Below are 17756 nucleotides of genomic sequence, written 5' to 3'. Positions count from 1 at the left end.
GATTCTGGCTGTAGGTCAAGGGCACTTCACTCTGCTGGGCATTAAGGTCTCCCGGAGAGATCTCAGTGTGAGTGTCTATCACATGGAGTAAAAAGTACTTTGCTGGACAGACTACTTTGTCAGGAAGCAAAAGAACAGGTGTCTTAGAATGCTCAATCAAAATGTACTGTCTAGATAAGGCATTGGCAAGAATTTTTGTGTGCCAGGAATGTGCGTAACATAGAAATCATACTGAGAAAATAAATAGGCCCAGCGAGCTTGTCTGCTGTTTCTACATTGCATGCTCTGCAGAAACTGGAGCTTTCTATGGTCCATTGGAACCTCAAAAGATTTGACTGTGCTGGGCCGGAAAAGTCTTTTGCATGGTAATAGATGTGTAACCCTGCCCTGAATGTCCCAGCTGTAGTGATATCTGGATCCTTGGTAACAATGTTTGGTCATCAGCGAATAAGGATCATGCGTTTGTGCTATGACCTAGGCCTGTCTCATGGACTGTAATCAGCTTAAATGGGGAGAGGAGCCCAAAGTGTTACCCTTAAGTAGTGGAAAGCTACTGCCTTCACTGGGAGTTAAGTAGCAGGAGCATGATGGTGGTAGCATACTGTGTTTTTAGTGATCAGTAGAGTGAGCAGGCCCCTTTTTGCCTATACCACAGAAGTGGTGATATCTAGCCCACTCTGGTAAAGTTCTACTGCTGTGTGCCTCAACTCACCCTTGGCCTGCATTGGATTATGTGCACCGCTGAGATACATGTGTGCCTGCAAGAAGGTGTAGTGAATCAAGAAATAGTGTGTGTGATTGTTTGCACATGTTCGTATACATGTGTGCCTCTGAGGAAATAGCAAGAATGAACTTACGTGTGGGCCTGTGAACTGGTACCACATGTAGGAGATAGTATGTAGTGTTGTGTGAGCATGGATGGCCATGCAAGGGTACAGTACCATGGAGGCTGTGCACCTGTGTATGTGTGAATGCTTGCAATAGACACAACACATGGAAGACAGTGGTTTCCATTTTCGGAGGCCTAGGGGATGCTGGAGGAGCCGGGAGAGGTAGAAGTTTCCCTCAGACAGATTTGTGGATTGCTAAATTTTTGAGCGCTGGGTGGAACACACAGAGAAAGGAAGAGCCAGGCGCTTCAGTGCACATCAATAGGGGCTCTTTACTCATGAAATGAGGTAATTGGTCAAAGGGGCCTCGGCATTTCTGTAGAAGGAGATGAGGCTAATAGAAGAATCATAAAGAATAGGGCTGGGGCCACTTAGTAACCTTTTGATGAACATATCACTGAGGCTAGCAATGATGTGTGGACCTCTAGTCACTCCTATGGCCTGTGTTTGGGGCTATCAAGATTGCAGACTGCCTGACCAAAGACCAGTGGGCCCTGTGAGGAGAAGATTTCTTGGCGGATTAAGGTTCAGTGGTGGTCATACCACAAGGATCCCAGAAGCAGAGTATGAGATTCTGGTTAATCGAGAACAGCATGCCAATCGGGTCATCTGCCTGTGTGGGCTCTGTGACCCCCATATGCCAGGAGGGGGGGTGCTGCCGAGAGTAAAGGTTGCCACTTTGGTACCTTACTCCCACAATGGGAGTGCAGTTGCCTCTGGCAGTGCTGGGACCAGAAGATGGCCATCGACTTATTGATGCAGCGAAGTTATCCTCATATGTCTGGAAAGGATCGCAGAGAAGAGTAGGGACTGCCGCCCTGTGTGCACTGTGAAAACCCTCTGCAAGATAGGAGGAGGCTGGAATCCAGGAAGAGGGCTGTTGCCCTAGGACAGTGTGCACCCATAATCGCTAGTAAGTTGTGACCTACGGAGTTGGAACCAAGGAATCAAGTTTCATCTACCTGAGTCCGGGAGCACCCAAGACCTGCCCCCGGACGAAGAAGAAGACATATAACTGGATCAGAGGAGCGCCATGGACATCTGTCGCCACAGTTGCAGAGTCCAGAGTCCTGCTGACCACCAGGTCATGAACATGTGAGGACTGGACCACCGCACCAATTAAGCAGCTAACCCATATGCGTTGTGTCACTCCCTGATGCCAGGAGGGGTCTGCTGCTGAGATTAGGGGTCACTGATTTGGTTCTGTACTGCCACAAAGGGAGGGCCTATTCCCTTGGTAGTGGTGGGACCTGGGCTGTCACCTTATTGATGCTGCTAAGCGATCCCTGTATGTCTGGAGAGGATCTCAGAGAAGACTTAGGGTCATCACCTTGTGTGCACTGTGAAGACCCTCTGCATGAATGGAGTGGGACAAAGTCTAGGAAGCGGGCCATCACTCTATGACAGTCTGCAGCCATAATCACCAGTGGGTTGTGACCCACAGTGTTGGAACCAGGTTTCACTTAAGCGCTGTGGACATCTGCCGCAGCAGCCGCAGATTCCAGAGTCCTTTGCAATGCCAGGCTGGGCATGTGCATCCTGGGACTCCAGACATTCACCCCAGCAAGAGTGGGTAAGACTTATACAGGGCCATCGATCCTTGGGAAAACTTGTTCTGACTGATGTACCTAGGCATGGGGACACGTGGACTTTTGCTAAAAGCCCTCGTAGAACTTCTAAGACTTGAACTCACTAGCGGGGCCTAGCTTGGATGTTGCCACACAAGAATGGGGAATAACCCTAATCCATGGAAAAGGCAGTTGGGATAGGAGCTGACCCTGGTAACGGTAGTGAGCCTAACTTAAGAAGACTGTGTATATTACTTGCTACGTGTTGAATTGGACTTTGTATTAGTAGATAAACACTCCTTTTTCAAAAAAGTAAGTATTTGACTGGACAATCAATTATTGGGGTTGCTGGGCGTATTTTGAGTTGCGAGTCTGTGCTCTTGTTGCACATACCTCCTCCCTGACAAGCCTTGGACTGCTCAACCCACCCTACCACTGAGTCAGGTGATGAAGGGGTACTTGGCTCAGTTGTTTAGAGTGCACAGTAGGCGGAGCCCCATGATATAAGGAGTAAAAGTACTCAACCACTCCGGTGGGGCCCATTAACTCCTGCTTTCCCAGGGTTCTCATAGACTGCTCCCGTTAAAAGATGTTGCTACTCCATACAAGCTCACTTGAGGGCCAAGAGATTAATTTCCAGAACTGAATACCATTGCTCACATGAATTCAGGGTGTGGGAGAAATACAAAATAGGGTGCTCCAGTTTGTCCTCCACCTGGAACTGAAGTATCACTGCTCCAACAGCACAGTTTGAAGTATTAGGAGTCCAAGAAAGGGTCCTTAGCTTTAGGAGTCCAAGAACATCTTTAGTTACTTTCTTCCTATTCAAAGTGGCACATCTATGGCTACTCATGTCTGCAAAGCTTTTTATGAACTGTCTATAATGTTGTATGATGGAACCCCGCCTGTCTTAACAATGCAGTCTCTACCCTGAATGTGACGTTACCACATGTTCCTTTACCTGTTAAAATGACTTACCTAATGGGGGTGCTGAACTTTGGAATAGTATCATTTACAATTCCAACTCCAGTTTACACATCAATAGAGAAGGGGATAGACTTAAAATCCAACACCGGTCCAACAACGCATCCCCTAAAGCAAGTCGTTGTAACAACTTGCAGGGTATAGGGACGCTCATGGTAATGTCCCTGTCTGGGTAGTGACTGCGTTGTAAAGGCAGATCGTTGAAGTGACTGTGTGGTAAAGGAATATTTCCCCAACATAAAATTAACCAGTCCTAAAATCTTGTGGGTCTCCTTGATGGACTTGGGTGTCAGCCAGTCCAAGATGGCAGTGATCTTCAAAGGGTCCATAGATAATCCATTCTCAGAGAAGTGAAGCTGAAATACTCCACTTCTGGTCTTCCAAACTCTTAATTCTCTGCCTTTCAGGTTATATGGTTTATCCTGAGATGTAGAAGGACAAAACAAACATGAACTCAATAAGGGAAGCAAAGAAGATCAGGGTGTCGTCCAGGTTTACTACAAGAAACTGGTTCAGGTTGCCAGAGAATATGCTAAGAATGAATCTCTGGAAAAGTGCTAGAGTATTGGCAAGGCCAAAGGGTATGACCTGATATTCATAGTGCCCAAAGGAGGTCCGAAAGATCATCTTCCATTCATCACCCTTCTGTATCCAGAGCAGGTTGTAAGCTCCACAGAGGTCTAACTTTGTGAGATATTTAGCACCTTGAACAGACTTAAGGATTTCCTTGATGAGTGTCAGAAGGTAACGGACCTTAATGGTGACCTTATTCAATCTGAGATAATTAATGACAGATCTTACCTCTATGGACTTCTTTGGGACACAGAACAGAGGAGCTCTATCAGGGGATGTTACTCAGGCAATCAGCCTATTCCCATGATGTTCATGTCTATATTCCCTCAGAACCTGCATCTCGTGCTGGGAAAGAGAGTACATTCTGCCCCAGGGAATTATGGGTCCAGGTACACTACAAGAAACTGGTTCAGGTTGTTAGAGAATATGCTAAAAATGAATCTGGAAAACTGCTGGAGTATTGGTAAGGCCACAGGGCTTGACCTGATATACATGGTACCCAAAGGATGTCCGAAAGGCTCTCTTCTATTCATCACCATTTTTTATCCAGAGCAGGTGGTAAGCTCCATAGAGGTTTAACTTTGTGAAATATTTAGCACCGTGAACAGACTCAAATATGTCCTTGATGAGTGGAAGAAGATAACAGTCCTTAATGGTGACCTAATTCAATTCACGACAATCAATGCAAGGTCTTACCTCCTGGGACTTTTTTGGGACGAAGAACAGTGGCGCTTCATCAGGGGATGGTGACCGGACAATCAGCCCAAAGGTTTTCATGTCAATATTCCCTCAGAACCTGCATCTCATGCTGGGAAAGAGAGCACATTCAGCCATAAGGAATTATGGGTCCGGGTACTGAGAGGATGGCACAATCCAAATCCCTATGTGGAAGAAGCGACACGGAAGTAGGCTTCTGAAAGACATCAAGAAAATTGATAAGCCATAGAAATGGACATGATCTGTTCTATAGTCAAGTTAGATTGGTCTTCAAAATGTTCTTGTACCACTGGAGCCCACTAGTTTACGTCTGATTAACAATTATCTCTACAAAATTGGAAGGAAATAGAGACAACGTAGTCTCCTAATTGACGTAAGGATTGTGTTGTTCCAACCAGGATATTCCAAACACAATGGCATAGTTCAGAGACATGATTGTTCAGAGACATGATTAGATCAAAGGAAACAGTCTCTTTATGATTGCCAAAAGACACTAAGAGCGGAACCTTGATATAGGTTCTTTCTGACTGGAATTTAGAGTCTTTAGGCATGCTCAAGTCCATATACATTCTAGAGGCACCAAAATCCAACAAGGCTGGAATAGAGACAGATTTACCACGATGGACTTGAAGAAATAAATCCAATCCAAACAAACGTGAACCTGGACCGTAGGAGCTGAAAACTTAAGGGGGAGTACAATTTTCCACCCTGTTCTTCTTCAAAAAAGACGGAATCTGTTGTTTACCCTGTGGCATAGAAGGTCGAACAGTACTGTCGCGCAGCAAGTGATTTGGGCTTGCACGATAGAGACTTAAGCCTCCCTTACATCATCGATCCCTCTCGGCATTAGACAATGAGCCTCTAGGAGACCCAAGCTGCACTGGTTTATCCAGCACATCAGGCGAAGGATTAATATGCTTAATAGTTGGCTCAGTCCTACGAAATCTCGGGTAAGGGGAGTAAAAAGGAAAATTGGCATTTCTCAGTTTTTCTATTCTCCTTTCTGGAAGTCTGTGTTAAATCAAGAAAACTTGCGCCAGGTCTTTAGTAAATGAGGAAGGTCTGAGAACTCTTGTCAACTCATCATTTACCTCCTCTTTTAACCCTCTTCTGAATAAATTCATTTGAATGTGTTCAACCCAGATGGTTTCAGCAGTAAGATCATGAAACTGTGCACGATAGGATAGAACATTTGAATTTCCCTGGGATGCCCCACACAAGGCATCCTCTCCAGAAGCTTCACGGTCAGGCCTCTAAAACATCTTAATGAAGTTTGCCAAGAAGCTGGCATAATTTTCAAACAAGGTCTTTGGAAAGTTGTCCAAGCCATGAGCTGCACCAGTCACGAACCAATCCGATACCCCACTTTGAATATGGTAAAGGAAGTTTGCCCAGGTGAAAAGGCAAATAAAAACACCAGGCCCTCCAAAAACTCCTTTAATCTCGAAGTATCTCAAGATTATATAGAGGTTAAAAGACGGATTGCAGGAAGGTTGCAAAATCTGGGAAGGATTGCTTGGTGACGATCACTATTCTCGGTCCTTAACTGGTCCAATTTTAGCGTTTGTTGGTGAAGGACAGCAGCTGTGTCTACACCAGAACCCATGTGGGAAAAAGTCAGAACTTATTTGGCATTGTACCTAGTTGAGGTCTGAATGCTTACCCGTAATTCTGTCCAGGTCTTCCGCTGTCCAATGTATGGGTAACTGTTTTCGAAAGTCTCAATGTCAACACACACTACAATATGTGGTAGACGAGTGCTCTCAAGGGGATGATATCTACTCCGGAGGAAATAGCCAAAGGTGTAAAAATCCAATTGCTAGATGAAGTCTTTTGAGTGTTGAAGAATACCAATAGTGGAGTTCTTTAGGAGCAAGGAGTCAAGTTTATGAAGTAAAGGGAGCGAGGAAACAGCAGACGTAGCACAGCTTTGTTGCAACACACCCTCCAACCAGAATGAAGCCTTTATGTAGTAAGAAAACAGAAAAGGACATCAAACTTCACATAACAGAAAACATGAAGGATTGGGAAAACCAGAAAGAAATCTAGGACGAAACAGCCATGATAGAAACGGAAAGAGAATGAAAATCTGGAGTGGACTAGCTATGAAGCAATTTTAAAAGACAGCTGCAAAACCCACAGAAAGATGTGTGATATTTTGGAGTTCAATGACGAACAGCAAGGTGTCCAGAGGCATGAGGGAAGGCAACCCTAGCTGAGTGAAACTCATTGGCTGCTGGCTTCATGTGGTGTCTTCTGCACCCCGAGAATTGCAGGACTACGCAAACCACCATGGTTATCAACTGGACCGTTACCGCATCACAATTCCAAGATGGCAAACATCTTCTTACGCACTAAACTTGTGATCTGAGAGCTGGGGGGCGTAGGGAAGTGTACTGTGGAATTTACTTGTGTCCTCCCACATCTAAAACTAAAATGCATTTAGAAGCAGGCTCTGGACCCACAATCAGAATGAGACAGAGGTCTGACAAGAAAAAGCAGAGTCCTTCAGTAACCACACAGGGGAAACGAAAGAATTGTGATCTGGTTCAGTTTGATCCCTTTCAAAGATGGAGAAGTTTTACATGAGTCTCAGACAAGCCTTTCAGACAGGATTTGACACTGGTGTACCAACGGGGGGCAGCATTAACAATCCCAAATGTCCAGCTGAGCTCGAAGGAGTCATGCCTGCCCATTCATATCGCCCTATCAATCAAAGTGGTCTATCATGTAGCTCCTGGAAATAGAATTTGAGACCTCATTAAAAAGCTACAGCCTGGGCAGCTGCTAGAGAGCATTAATAAGTATTAAGGAAAAGTTACTTTCCATTAATACTTATTCAAAATCAGACTTCACCATTGAATATAATTTTAAATAACAATTAAAAATAGTGGTTTAATTATTTTTCTTGCTGGTCTCAAACACAAGACAACAATATTAATATTTTAATTTGTACTCTTCTTTCTGTATAGGACATTCAGGCCTGCCTATGTGAAAATAGCTTATGGGGCCTTGTTACTGTAGGGAAATGGTGACATTAATGTTCTACATACCCCATTTTTATATACCATGCACCCTATCTTGTGGGCTACAAGGCTTACATAAGGGTGACTTGTTAATCTTTAAAAGAGAGTTATTTGCCATCAACATTGGTAATTTTGACAGGGTACCCTGCACGTTTTAAACTGCAGCAGTCAGGCTACAATGGTAGACCTAAAGCCATGTTTTGAAAGCACACTGTGGAGAATGCACAAAAAGTGCTGTAGTCGAAAATTGGCAATTAATTTTCAGGCCGTGGGTGCATTTTTTTACACCATATACTAGGGACTTGCAGGCAAGTTAAATGTGTCAATTATGAATAAGCCACTTTTACCATGTTTAAAGTGGGAGCACAGACACTTTACTCCTGGTTAACTAGGGTAAAGTAAAAAGCCCAGGGTGACCATCCAGAAATGGCGGATTTCCTAGAGACCTGAACTGAAACTTAAAACGTACCTCCACTTACAGAACTCTCTCTCTCTCCTGGATAGAGTGCACAGTTAATCAAAATGAATGTCATGCCACATTTACTATATCTTTTCCATTCTCTCCTAGTGTTGATTACCGAGGGAGAGATTTGCTTATTATAGAAAGATGTCACAAATTTTGTGTGGTCAGACACAAGTGCAAGCATTATGGTAAGTTAATCAGATCCCCCATTGCGGAGGTGGTCTGGCTTGACCGGACATCTTAGCATATTACACGGCAACTCATTTACGTATCATTGTGGAATGGACAGCATCAGAAATAAAGACAAAATGGTAGTTCATGCACAGAGAGGTAGGGGGGAGATCTTTCTGGTACCACCCAAGGCTGGCTAGCACACAGATAACTTGTTTCCTTTAACACCCACATAGATGCAAACCCAGACTTTTCCTGAGCCCCACAGGGAGCTAGATATAAGTGTTGGATGCAAGAGGAATGCCGGGTTATCTCCAATATATTTTTGCAGGAGGGAATACAATTGTTTGACCAATGTAGGAAAGATGACAGTATAGTTCAAAGGGACAGATTGTAATACTTTCAATTACGTCATTGGGTTATGCATCCTCGCTCCATAGATCCTGGGGCAACCCTCATAGCAACTAGGTGACCAGTCTCGCCCAATAACCTATGAACGAGGCAATCCTGTCAGTGAAATAGCACAGTGGTTTAGAAAACTCTGGCAGTCTCTAGCGTTCAAGAACTGGACTCACAGTCTCAACATCACTCAAAAGAAATGTACTAAAACGTAGTCACCTGTGCTGCACCATCTCCCTAAGAGCGGCCGCCTTCATTTCAAGCCTATCAGGTGCACTTGGGGACTGCAATCTTCATACGAATGTTGAATGTAATGGAGAGTTATCCGTGTGATATAGGCGTGTGGAAATAACATTACTTATTGTGCTAGTGAGAAGGATCGTACATAGCCTGTGGGGACATGGGAGAGGGTATAGTTGATTGCACTACATTTTCTATACTTAACATTGTTTATTGTATCTGAAATCTTAATAAAAAAGATTCGAGGGGAAAAAGTTGCCAGAATCAGCCTAAAAAAATCCCAGCCTGCAACGTTTAAAAAAAATATATCTTTATTGGCATTTTTTAAAGGTATACATATATTCTACATGTATAGATAATCATATGGCATCCACAGTACATTTGTTTATACATATTCTACACCAGTATTATACTATTGCAGGGAAGCTTCACTTCTATGGACGTCCATTTATACAGAAAACGATGCATATTTCACTCCTAGTCTCTGTACTTTGACTTATGTGTACTTAGGGAAGTTACTTGTGCCTATAGGTAAAGATACGTTTTCATTTTCTCATGTACTATTAGTATATAACAAACTGTAATACACTTTTGGGGGAGTCTCTCCTGTTAGAAGGACCTTCTCCCATGTGATACTCAGATGGTTTGGGGGTTGTCTGATTCAGGATACTGTGTCCGTTAGAAATCTCAATTGTGTGCAGATAGGGGGGTCTTGCGGCAGGAAAAGCCTTGGGCCCAGGCATGCCTATCTGCCCAGCCTGCAAAGTTGATTAGAAAGCTCTACTAATATGTTACAGATGTAAAGGAAATCTCTGCAGTCGTGGGTATTTGGGCGAACATGGGCTCAGCTGTCTAGATGACAGGCAGGCTTTAATAGTAAGTCTCACACAGGACCAGAGACCCACTTTGTGTAATATGGCTTACTAGAACAGCCTCCTCCCATAGAGTCTGCAGAACAGCGTCTGACTGATGTCATATGCAGATTGACTGGAGCTCAGCTCCCAAATCTTCACTGTGGACAGGCTGCTGGCTCCAAGGGATGCGGCATGGCTCTAATAATTGACAGCAGCAGGAAAAAGAATGGAGGTGTTTGGATAGATATCTGTGACATCCTTGGCATGGGGCGTTTGAGGACTGAGAGAATTGTGTGCGCAGTATTGATCTACACTATCAGTCTTGGAGAGATGAGTCCATCTCAGGGCAAACAAACCAAGAAGAGTGGTGGGACCAATGAATGCCGTCTCAGGCTGCCAGGGAATGAAACATCAAGCAGCTAGGTGGATGGCAGCGTAATAGGATCTGGCTGCCTGACCTGGTGTGCTTCTGCAAATGAAGCCATAGTTTACATGCGGTACTTGAGGTTAAGTCGCAGCCTGTGTAAATACCACCAGAGCTAACTGCACAAATTGCTAAATTTGTACAGATTGGGACAAGTTAACCCTCCTGATTCTCAACACAAGAACCACCTTGGTAGCCCAATGAAGATCCCAGGGCTCACCTTTAAGAGTCTCAGGATTGGTCCACCAGGCTAAGTAGTGTGGAATCGGCTCATCACCCAGATCCACTGACTGATTCAAATTCTGAAAGAATCATCAGTCAGGTGAGCTATAATCCTATTTCCTTTACAAACTGTGGACCAGGCAGTGATACGTAAGGTAACTAAGAATTTTTTAATTGTACAGTCGATGTGTGACACTTGCTAGTGATACAGAGTGGGCCTGCTTGTGGCACATGACAAATGGAATTTTTTATACTAAAAGGCTGCATGTGCTATTGTGAAGAGCCATCGTCATTGAAAAGGGAGGCGTAGCAGAGGTAGGTTTTAAAATCACAGGATAATAATTTTAATGGGAAACCACGTGGAGCTGCAGGAAAGTGAGGGGATAAAGAAGCTTCCTGGTAGCAAATTGCAGCTGCCTGGCACTCCGAAAATAGAAAAAAGTGCAGCATAGTGAAGTGTAAGCTTAAAAGCTGAAAACTACCAAAAAAGGTGTGGGACCGTGGACAGGTACAAGTCATCCATTCAAAAGGATAGTAAAGAACCCATGCTCCAAGGGAGGCACAAATGGAAGAAAAGGGAGGGTAGCCCTTCGGTAAGATGGAAGCAAATGAGATTGATGAGAAAGCCAACCGTTGGTAAGCAATGGGCTGACTCAAAGTCTACTGTGAGTTTTGGTATTGTCAACGCAAGGTCTTCAACAAAAACAGTTAAACGCTCTCAGTAGGCAGGACTTAAAACACACTAGACACAGTTCAGCTGACAGAATAAAATCTAAGGATGTGCTTTACTGCTGTGCATGACTGCAGCAGATCTGCACTTCAATTCACAGGTGTAGCACTGAAAATCTGCAATGGGAGAGCAAATTCTTCCTGCTTTATTGTTTGCTAAGTTAGGGGAAGACATATCAAAAGATTTCACCCATTCTATGTCTATGGAAAAATGTGTTAGTATATAAGGGCCTATTACTTTTAACAGGAGTCTACGCAATGATATGATCTAATGTCTAAGCAATGTCTACATCTTAAACCACAAAACAATACACAAAATAGATAAACGAGTGTACATAAAAAAAAAAAACCATTACATATTTTAATTAATGTACCAACAAAAAAATCAGAATATTAATGTGAAGGTTAAAGCTTTTCAAAATGTGGTTTTATTTCTAAAAGATAAAGTGATATGCTAGTCTGGAGCTTTTTACTTTGGGTTTTTTGCTACTAATACATGCTCTATTTTATTTGGGGCATCCCAGTGCTTCAGCTGAATCCACCAATGATCCGTAATAGATTGTTTGCTGCACTTGTGCTGCTACCCCGAATCAATTAAAGGATCGCCAATTGAATTTGTAGCTTCCAATTTTAAATTCTTTTAAATTCACAAAGCATGTTAAAGTTTTATATTTTCAGTTTTTATTATATGAAGTTTAATAATCTGTTAATATATTCTAAACAGTTGTGGAGCCCCTGAATAGGTATCACGGTCCCTAGGTTTAGAACTTCTGTTCTATAGTGAAGCACAAGCGTTCAAGACATAACCTATTTTTGATCTGAAAGATTCTCCATCCTGTGTTTACAAGATGTTCGCTGTATCATTTACAGGCTACATCTATTGATAGATTATGCTTTGTTCGCTGTATCATTTACAGGCTACATCTATTGATAGATTATGCTTTGCCTCTTGGAGACAAGACAGACCCCCGCTCGGCACTGTGTATCTATACGTTTGCTGGTTGACCGACCTCCACAGGGGGCACTCTGCCTTTCTCATATTGTTCTGTTAAGAAGAGGAAACAAGCAAACCTTAGCTTTGAAACAACTATTTATTAGAAGCAACAAAAATCTCTTGTATCCATCACTTTGTCTTCCGTACGCAGGCAGTGTGGCTGTGCACAGAACTGCCAGGCACCTTGAGCACCCACAGCGGCATACTCACTCAGCCTAAGGCCCTGTTCCCAAATTGGTTTAAGACCCCATAGAATTCCAAATTGGGTGGCACTTACCACACCTGGTAATTAGTGAGTGAGTTAAATACATCATCTTTCATAAAATGTTGGCAGGGCAAACCTGCCAGAATTGAACATGGGAAAACAATACCGTATGTAATGTAACATGCACCATAGTGTTGTGAGCACCAAAACCCAATAGGTGCTATTTATCACACAGGTAAATTCCGAACCCCAGGGAGTCAGATTTTAAGGAACTATAAAGAGCCCCTAGTCCTAAAAACCAACTCATAATCAGGGACTCTGAGCCCATCATGTGAGTGGTGCTGCAATTGTTGCTCAATCCTGCCCTCCAGCGCTTTTTCATGAATGAGAACTCAACACAAGATTGTAAGTCCTGCTTGTCAAACACAGAGGAAGCCCCCTTTGTTTACATCTCTAAAGACCATATATATGAACAGCAAATGCTGCCACTGAACACCCTAACAAGACGGTGGGTGGCTCGTTAGAATTCCTAGGCGGTAGGGTTGCACCATAAGCAATAGTCTACAGCCCAAGGCCCTCATCACGCGCTGCATATTAATGGATACTTGTCTGGTACCTGCTGTTACTACACATATTGTAAATATGAGATTTGTGATCAACCTTGATAGGTCAAATTTACCATATTGATTGGTGGGAAAAATGGCTGGTATTTATCAGAACATGTGTATTTTGGTGAAGTAAGCACCAAAATCTTCAAGTAATGTATGCAAAACTAATAACTTGTTTATATTTATCGCACCAATAAAGTTTGATTCAATATCACATTCAATTACAGGGCTCAGAATTCTGAAGTAAGCTTCATATTTACAGGCATCATTTTATATAAAACAGATTTCATTTACTGAAACAGAAATAATTCCACCAATTCAATTTAATCAGACTTTGGATTGTTATAATATGAGTAGGTTAATTTTCAATCACACCACATACCCCCATTAGTATTTAGCATGAGCCACGTAACTTTCATACAAAAGGATGGGCGAACAGTGGCATCCTCAATATAGACATTCATCTTATTAAAAGGACCCCCCCCCTCTATACTACTCGTATGTAAACTGTCTGAGTCGAACAACATTTGTCACAACAGGTAGCACCAAAACACTTTATTGTATTGCTATGCAGTGACATCCAAATAAGTAATCATACTTATTCTATAGAGTGTTTATTGTCAGTCAAACCTGAAGATCAAAATTACTTGATTATTATGTAGGCGTAAGCATTTTGGATCCAATATCTCTTTTTACTATTTTAAATACAGTCTGTGTTTGCTAATGTTCCTATTTTCTTTTTTTCCAACTTTAACAATATTCATCCTCAACCCCCCCAAACCCCCCCCCCCCCCCTCAATTATCAAGAGAACATGAACTCTACATCATATCTGTGAATCACTGGCCGCAGTATATTAGTTATAGTTAGGACCGTGTTTCCATAGGAAATCTGTAAATTCTATTTTGAATAACTTTGGGGCCGGTTGACGAATCCTCGCAAAATTTTCAAAACTAATGGGGCGCTCCGCTCAGCTCGTACCCTGAAAGTCTCGGGGTGATTCATCAAGGGGGGGCTGAGAAAAACGGGGGGTCCCAAAACGCGTTTTCCCCATGCATTTTCCCATAGGACCTTTAGTCGAAGGTACAGCCCGAACGGCTGAACAGAATTACTTCAAATTTGGCAGAGAGGTAGTCCTCAGGTCAGGCATGTGCCTTTTGCATATATGGTGTCAATCTGTTCAGTAGTTCCTGAGATAATTGCAGTTAAAAGCACATAAATATCTATAGGCACGCACCGTGCGCGCACCGTGCCGTGCGCGAGCGTAATTCTGATTGGTGGATTCATGTCAGTCAACATTCGAATCGGTCGAAATCAGGAAGTGTCGGCCGCCATTTTGTGTGTTTGGTGTGTGACAGTGAAAAAGAAAGGTGGAGAACGTGAAAAGGGGGCAGGGTAGAGAGTTCCTAGCCTTTGTCAGGGGGTCCCTGAAGGACCCCGAAGGGTGAAAAAAACATTTTATTTATTTTTCAAAAATTCACGGGGTGCGCGCACGGTGAAAAACCTTAAAAAAAAAAAAAACATTTTAAACGAGCCATTCCATATTACAGGATACAGTCAATCTATAACTATATACATAGGTAGTTTATTGTAAAATAAATATATAAAAAATATAATAATACATACATAACTTAGCATTTAAAAAACCTTGCAAATTCACTTAAAAAACCATAGGTTTCACACATGTTATAGTTAGCTGGACATTTCACTCGTAAAAAACCAATGAAATTCCCCCGTTATAGTTAGTTCAAGATAACTATAACTCGCGCGACCGCCACTCTATCACAAGGATGATGTCATCAGTGATGTCATGAGTGATGCCACTGACCATGTCATGAGTGATGTAATATGTGACGTCATGAGCAGTGGATTGCGGGCGCTCGAGTTATAGTTATCTGAACTAACTATAACGGGGGAATTTCATTGGTTTTTTACAAGTGAAATGTCCTGCTAACTATAACATGTGTGAAACCTATGGTTTTTTAAGTGAATATATATATATATATATATATATACTATATGCTATGTACCTTGACAGAGAGGGTAGTCACGAAGCACATGTTGGCTGGTTTTGGATAAAAGACTGTTTGGATATTGTACTACATGAGTATGATTAAATGGATTCATAAGACAAAGAACTTGTGGCTTTGGAAGAAATACCAGAGTATGGCATTTTCATGATGCTAGGACTTGTTTTGGATTTATGAATGACACCTCTTTTAGGGTATGACTGATATTAAACACACTATTATTGGGGTTGATGTTAGGGACAGGGGCACCAGTCTCAGTTTCCTGAATTCCCTTTCGAACATACTTATTCTATAGGATATTCACATTGGGACACACCACATCCCCCTGTAATATCCATTGGGGCTTAGCCTGACCCAAGCAAAATTTCCACCTGAACCTGGGCCGACTTTTCCTCTCTCCAGCTGATGCCTCCCCACAGAGTTAAGAATAAATAAGTAAACCTCCTTTTCCTCATGAAAATCAACTTCGTTCCCCAATATCTATATTGATCCTAATAACAGGAAGATTCCCTCCACACTACCCCTATGTAAATTGTCAATCAAAATTTATCACAATAGGTGGTACCAAACAGGTCGCCCTCACCTCAATGCATTCCAATGCAGTTATGTCTGAAAAAAGTTATCATTATTGAGGTATCAGAAACTCACAATGGATACAAATATTTATTTTATTTTTAAAACACACCACATCACCCTACAAGCTCAATGTGGATTTAGCCTAAGTCAAGCAATGCTTCAACCAAAACACAGGTCCACTGTACCATTCTCCCGCCAATGCATTGTTATGGAATTATAGACAAGTATGTAACCATTCTTTCTCTCATGAAGAAAGGAAACACACAATGGCTGACAAATACTTATGTTGTTTTTAAAACACATTACATGCCACTACAAGCTCCATGAGGATTTAGCATAAGTCAAGCAATGTTTCCACCAAAACATGTGCCCACTGTGCCACCCTCCAACCAATGCCTTCCTATGGAATTCTAGACAAATATATAAGCATCCTCTCTCTCGTGAAGATCAACTTGCCTCACCAATATTCATATTGATCCTGATAAAGGCATCATCTCTTTATACTACTTAAATGTATATTTTTTTAGGCAAAAGCACAATTCGTCACAGCAGGTGGCATCAAACGGGTAGCCCTCATTTCAGTGCATACCTATGTAGTTACATCCAAATAAGTAATCTTACTTGTGCTATAGGAAAATCACATTGACTCATAAATATTTGTGTTATTTTACAAACACATCACATTCCCTTACAAGATCCATGAAGACTTAATCTAACCCATGCAACTTTGCCAACAAAACAGGTCAACTGTGCCATCCACCAGCTAATGCATTCCTATGGAGTTAAAGGCAAATAAGTAACTAACCTTTCTCTCATGATGATCAACTTGGATTACCAATATTCATACTGATCCTAATAAATGGAGCACCTCTCTACTATACCCATTTGTAAATTGTTTGAGCAAAGCAACTTTTGTCACAACATGCAGCACAAAACTGGTGATCTTTGTTTTGATAGACTACTATGCAGTTTGTCAGAATAAGTAATCATACTTATTCCAAAGGAAAATCATGTTTGCTCACAAGTATCTGTTGTTTTTCCAAGCTCCCAACATTCCCCTACCATTTACATGGGAGTTTAGCATGACCCAAGCAATGTTTCCACTAAAATATGGGCCCACTGTGCCACACTGCACTCAATTAATTCATATGGAGATATAGACGAATAAGGAACCAAACTTTCCCTCATTACGATCAACTTGGCTTACCAATTGTCATGTTGATTTTGATAATATTGAGCATTCCTGTAGCTGATTTGTATGTAAAATGTCTGAGCCAAGAAAAAATAGGTGGCACCAAACGGGTCATCTTCACCTCTATGCATTCCTATGTAGTAAAGTCTGAATAAGTAATATTTGTCCTACAGGAAAATTACATTGCCTCCCAAATGTTTGTTTTTCAAACACACAAAATCCTTCTACAATGCCATGAGAATTTAACCTGAGTCTAGTAACATTTCAATTACAACATGTGCCAATGCTCAGTTACTGCAATCCTTTGGAGTAACATGAGTAAGGAATCACTCTTTCTTTCATGAAGTTCAACATGACTCAAATATTCACATTGATATTAATAAATTGAGGCACCCCCTACGCTACCAAGGTGCAAATTACCTTAGCCAAGCATGCTTTGCCGTAGCAGGTGGCACCTAATGGTTGGCGCACATTTCAAAGAAATTCGATTTAAAGAAACTACTTTTCCTACATGAAATTCACATTGGCTAACAAATACTTATCTTTTTCATACAAACCACATTTTTTGACAACCTCCATGTGTTTGTTTATGATAGTAGATGCGTTGGTATATGATGCAGTCTGTGAAGCTAAAATGTTTCTTGTGTTTGACATGTGATTTTTTGTGTTGATGTATGATGCTGCTTGTGTGGCTGTATGAAGGTAAGATAGTGGGTGTGTCGATGTATATGGCAGTGTGTAGTGGTGTTTGTTGTTAATGTGAAAATATATTGTTTGGTGTGTTGTAGTCTGATTGTTGATATGTTGGCATACTATTCTGGGTGTGTTGATGTAGAATGGTGGATGTGATGGTGTATGATTTTTCTTGAGTGTACTTATGTTGTTGTGTGTAT

Source organism: Triturus cristatus, chromosome 1_1 (genome assembly GCF_964204655.1).
Source record: "Triturus cristatus chromosome 1_1, aTriCri1.1, whole genome shotgun sequence".
Taxonomy (NCBI): Eukaryota; Metazoa; Chordata; class Amphibia; order Caudata; family Salamandridae; genus Triturus; species Triturus cristatus.
The sequence above is the reverse complement of the archived record's forward strand: the minus strand, read 5'-3'. Positions refer to the sequence as shown.